The 6,000-nt window shown below is 43.4% G+C and overlaps 1 protein-coding gene across 2 annotated transcripts in view; it reads right to left on the bottom strand.

Annotated features, from left to right (window-relative positions):
* ASTN2 (astrotactin 2) overlaps positions 1–6,000 on the bottom strand; it is a 320,421-nt gene that overhangs the window by 120,085 nt on the left and 194,336 nt on the right. The gene's annotated exons all lie outside the window — the stretch shown is intronic.

The raw sequence follows: 6,000 nt of genomic DNA, 5'->3' as shown, positions 1-6,000 counted from the left end.
GCACAGGAAAAGCAAGCAATATAGATGGTGTCATCAAAGCTCAGAAATGTTACTTATTGGGCTTTAATTCACAGACCCATCAGCCACTTGCTTGCAGATTTTGGGACTTGTTCTCTGCAAAACAGCTTTCCTGGGTGTCCCTGTCACAAGAAGGCAGGAGCTGAACTCGAGTGAACTGCCGAACGTATCAAATATTAACCTTTCCAATGAGATGAACAAGTTGACATCCTACCTCTTTTGCCACAGGGAGTGGGGGAGAGACATCACTGAGTTCCTTCTGTGTTTCTTCTTCTGATATTATTATTATTTAAACATGAAGGTCTGACAGGAGCAGCGGAACAGAGGAGGAGGAGGAGAACAAAAGGTTGCTTTGGAAGAGAAAACTGGCAGCTCCCTCCAAGCAAGGTCTCTGGGCGCAGAAGGAACAAGACTGATGTGCAGGCAGAGACTGATGTGCACCAAGGCGACATGTCAGACCATTTCTTCACTGACACTTTAGCATCTCTGCCACATTCCACACCCCAGAGATCATCTAAGGAGCTGTTTGTTTTGACTCATTCTACAAAAGCCAAGTTTGCGAAGGATCCAATAGCTGGTACAGACTTAGAACGATGACCTATATTCTCCCACCATGCTTCAAAATGGTTTAATATCAAAACAACAGGCACCACCACAGTATGGTGCCACATTTGGACTGCTGGACTGGAATTTGTGAGATCCAGGTTCAGGTCCTTAGAGACTGAACCTTGCTTGGTATCCATGGGAAGCCCTGGAACCAAATCCAAAGGGTCCATTGAATATTTGGCCAGTCTGGATGAGTCCTGTATTAGTTTAAACTGAATATTTTTGAGCAGAAAAACAATATTTTTTGGAAAGGTTCTGGGGATTCTAGGTATACATTGTTTCACAGAACTATGGTCCCTTTTGCAGATATCAGGATAAGAGGCAGATCATCCATCAAGAGTTCTGAATGATACATTTCTTAGCCAAAACCTTCTTCTCCCAAGAGGCATGGTGCCCCCCTGGAGCCAAGGATAAGTTAGATGCATACAAGAATATATATCTATCCATCTGCCGATACTTGCGGGTCTCCTTGGCAACCCAGAATTTGGCAGAACCTTCAGACAAAAGCTTGTGATGTTGGATATACATGATAAACTCTAATCAGTAAAAGAGGTCTACAAATTATACGTCTCTCGCGGGTCCCTGGTTTGCCATACTTCTTACAGGCTGCAATTATTCAGCAGCGTTCAATTTCGCAGCAGGCGGCACCTTTTAAGAAGATCACACGTTAAGACGGAAGCCTGCAACCGAGGTGATAAAACTCACATCTTTGGCTTCCGAGTTTGCTAATACAAAACAATACACTACTGTTAACAAGCCACTGAGGTTAAGGGGAACTGGGGCTTATCCAGAAAGGCTGGGATTGGAGGTCACCAAAGTGAAGGAGCAAAGCCAATGCAAACATGCAAACTTTGTTTGGTAATTCTTTTCATATTGTGGTGCAAATTTAGTATCTCAAAGAATCTTTCCCCCTTTCTTCCTACATTACAAAAGAGTCAAAACCCTATGCAAGCATTTCCCTGCTTGCAAATAGGATGGAAATGCAAGGTGGCCTAAACATAAGTCACCAAGCCAAATATAAGCTTTTAAAGTCACATTTCAGTGCCAAATCTGAATTGACGTAATGTTCACACATCCAACTTCCTCACCACCGAGACTCTAGAAAAGCCTCCGCTTTTGGAAACCATAGTTTGTGCTTCGTTTTCTCCATCTGGAAACATCAAGCAGAAGCCCTGGTTGTGTTTTCACAGCCAAAGTAGCCCTTCATTATTTGCAGATGCCTATTTTGTATGGTACCACAATGCTTTTGCACATTTATGAGCACCTTAAATTATTAAGAGCAGGGGAAAAGATGGGTCCCATTCAACATCGAATTGTTACCGGCAATATTTAGCCGTTAATAGTAATCTCTAGTAATTGAACACTAATTAACTCATTTGCAAAGGAGTGCATTTTATGCTGTGCTTTAAAAAAAGAAAAGCCTTGCAACAAATAGTGGGTTTGTTTGCACTGTGAGGATGAGACTTAATTGGAACATTATTAAGGAATTTCTTGAAACTTTGCAACAGCCCTCTATTTCCAAAGGTAGACAGATCGCTTCTCCTCCATTACCATGTATATTTTAAGATGCATGCCTCATCTAATAAAAAGCAAACGCGCCATTTATTCCACTTCCAACCAGCTGGTTCCTGGCCAATGGGACAGACGCTTGCTCCGTATCAACACAATCACACACAGTCTGTTAACACAGTTTTTGTCACACTGCCTTCCAAGAACAAAACATCTAACATGCACCATATCCAAGCCTAGGAAGAATTAGAGATGCAATGCATGTAATAGTATCCAAAGGTATCTATCAGCGCATTACTGGGATGTTTTATTAGAACAGGAACAACTTGGGGGCGTTTGCCAGACTTTGTCTGGTTCTAGATTTGTAATTTGTAATCTGTAGTAGTTCTTTGAATGTTGGACTAGGGTTCTGGAGGCCAGGGTTTAATTCCTAGGTTGGCCATGAAACCCGCCGCATGGCTTTGGGCAAGTCACACTCTCTCAGCATCAAGGGAAGGCAATGACAAACTGCCTCTGAACAAACCTTGCCAAGAAAACTCCATGATAGGGAAGATCGCCATAAGTTGGGAATGACTTGAAGGTACACAACAGCAACAACAAAAAGTGAATGTATCCTAGGGTTTTCTGGGGCTGGGAGGGTGCGCCTTGCCCAAGGGCTCCCAGGGGGCTTCCATGTTCAATGTTTAGTGTTCCAATGCTCAAATCACTACACCAAGTTGGCTGTCAAACTAGACAGTATTCCTGGACTTTCAAGAAAGAAAGAAGCAAAGAGAAGGATGACGATTGCCAAGAAAAAGCTCTTATTTGCTTTGACTCCCAAATAGTTAACTGCGTAACTATCCCCATCCTCCCAAACCATGATTTCCCCTTTTATTTCTCCCTGGAAGGAAAGATTAGAGATGTCCAGACCAGAGTGCATCCAATGCAATTGGGAAGGTCTTCAGAATATATATATATATATATATATATATATATATATATATATATATATTCCAAACTGCACATAACAGAATATTGACAAACAAACAAACAAAAACAGGAGTCGGGCCATAGCAGTAAACACAGCAATTGCTCTTTTACCCACCACTGTTTGCTCAACTGCTTCTCTATTGTGGAACAATAAAAAGACAAGGCAGCCCTGTCTGCTTTATTGGAGTCTGCAACAAAACCAGCTTGTCTGTTCAAGGAGGATAGCCACCGGGTGGTATATATACAGCTTTTTAAAAAAGCAGATCAAACAGACAAAGGGGCAAAAAGGTCTTCCAAGGGCTCAGCCCTTCAGGTTTGGTTTCAAGAAAGCCAGAGAGTTTGCAACAAGAGGAGAAGAACAATAATCCATGAGATGGAGAGAAGAGCGAGAGAGAGATTGGGTTGGATCAGGGAAAATGGACAGGAGTGTTGTTGTTGATGATGATGATGTTGTTGTGTGCCTTCAAGTCATTTTCGACTTATGGCGACCCAAAGCAAACCCATCATGAGACTTCCTTGGCAAGAATTGTTCAGAGGAGGTCTGCCATTGCCTTTCTCTGAGGCTGAGAGAGCATAACTTGCCCACTGGAATCTATTTACATTTCCCCTTTGGCCGGCTGGAGCGGGTCCCTTTCGAATCGATTCATCCGTCAACCACAAGTGGGTGGTTTGATTTTATTTTGCAGCAAGAAAATGGGATCGGGTCAAATTTAGTGTGAACCACAATCCGCTTTCAAACCGATCCATCGATGTGGATCGCAAAGAGATTTATTTGTAAGTGGGCATGAGACCCCAGACAGCTATGACTGCCCACTCTTGTCCTAACAAAACCCCAGTGCAAAGAGTAAGAGCTGTTCAATGCCTTGGGGAGTGGTGGAGTCTCCTTCTCTGGAGGTTTTGGTGTCTCGATGGCCATCTGTTAGGAGTGCTTTGATGGTGTCTTCCTGCATGGTAAAATGGGGTTGGATTGGATAGCCCTTGGGGTCCCTTCCAACCTTATGATTCTAGGATTGTAGGAGGATAGGCATGTGGATCCCTCTTAATTTTTTATACTTGAGTCCCTGTTTTGCCACCGCTTCCTTAGCATCCTGAGTCCATTTTGTTTCCTCCTCTCAGACAACCTCAGCAGAGCAATCATTACCGTTTCAAGCTGACATGGTAATTGTGAAGGATACTCTGCTTAAACTCCAATTCGCAAGGGGAGGCACTAGATTAGATCTGTCAAAACAGATCAGAGGGAACCGGCACCTCTGGATCCATCCTCCACCTTCAGTGTTGGAAGGGGAAGATGGAAAGGTGCTTCCCAGTGTCGCCTGGGGCCACCGTTTCCAACCAGCCTTTAATGGCTTTGGTACAATTCGCATCCAGGGCAGCGGTAACACAAAGGCTGGCTTCTCCCTCTCGCCTCCAAGCAAGAGAAGGTTGAAAGGAGCCTGCCAAGTACAATGGCCCCTTTTCACAATAAAAAAGCACTACAAAAGTAAACGTACAATTCATTGTGAGCCCTGGAGAGACAACATTGGAACGCAGCTTGATTCAGAAGAAAGGCCATTTGTGTGGCAGGTGTGGCGTGTGAGGGTGCGCACACATATACACACATTTTACCCATTTTTATAAAGGTATGTACAAAGGGAAACCAGGAGCAGCGCTGTGGAATTAGACCTAAATGTGCCGTACAGTGAATGCAAGGGAAGTTCTAAGGGAAATGCCTGTATAAAAGGCAGGGAAATGTTCATCGACCCGGTTCAAAGAACGGCCCCTGCTAGCACAGCGGTGGCTGGCTAAAATACAAGCCGGCCTGAATGGGTTTTGTTGCCATCATTCAGGGTGGTAAGGAAATGCCTCTGCTTTTTTCTCTTTCTTTCTTTAAACAGCCTCCCATTACAGTCAAACAAGAGCGTCAAACAGCAGGGGGAAAGGTTTCGAGTTTATGTGAAATCCAGTTTCGAGAAGACGCCTTCTAATCCCCAAATCCACAGTCTCACCCAGCCCAATCCTCTCTTCTGACTGACAGTTGTTCCTCCAGGGCCTTCCCTTTGGTGCCATCCTGAGGAATTGCACACTTTGCTGGTATTTGTTTGGGGAAGGGGGAATGTGCCATTCGTGCCAATGCAAAAATCAATTTTGGAGGAGTGTTGGGTTGGTGGGAGGGATAATGAGTTTTATTTTGTATTGGTGCATTTTTACTCTTACTGTAAACTGCCTTGATTCTGCTGGAGAGGCGGGATAAAAATGAAATAATAATAATAATAATAATAATAATAATTATTATTATTATTATTATTATTATTATTATTATTATTATTATCCCTTCCACCTTGTTGACCACTCTCGAGTTGGCTTTGACTCATGGTGACCCTGTGGATGAAACATCTCCAAGAACTCCTGTCTTCAACCTCTCTTTTCAGGTTCTAGTCTTTGACCTCCCTGACTGAGTCTAACCATTGGGTCTTCCTCTCTTTCTACCTTTCCAAGCATGGTTGACTTTTCCAATGAGGCATGCCATCTCATGATGTAGCCAAAGTATGACAGTCTTAGTTTCATCATCTTGGCTTCCAGAGAGATGGCTTGATCTGTTCTTGGACCCATTTGTTTGTTTGATTTGGTCATCCTTGATAGCCTCAGTGCTCTTCTCCAGCACCACATCTCAAATGAGTTGATTTTCTTCCTATCGGCTATGGTCATTTTCTAGCTCTCACATCCACGCATGGTGATGGGGAATACAATGGCTTGGGTGATCCACACTTTAGCAACCAGAGTTATGTCCTTATACTTTAGGATCTTGTCTAGTTCTTTCATTGTTGTTCTTCCCATTCCCAGTCTTCTACTTATTTCTTGACTGCAGTTGCCATTCTGATCCATATTTGATCCAAGGTATGGGGACTCTTTGACTTTTCC

This window comes from Sceloporus undulatus, chromosome 7, assembly GCF_019175285.1.
Source record: "Sceloporus undulatus isolate JIND9_A2432 ecotype Alabama chromosome 7, SceUnd_v1.1, whole genome shotgun sequence".
NCBI lineage: Eukaryota > Metazoa > Chordata > Lepidosauria > Squamata > Phrynosomatidae > Sceloporus > Sceloporus undulatus.
Note: the sequence above shows the minus strand (reverse complement) of the source record. Positions and strands in the feature narration are given on the sequence as shown.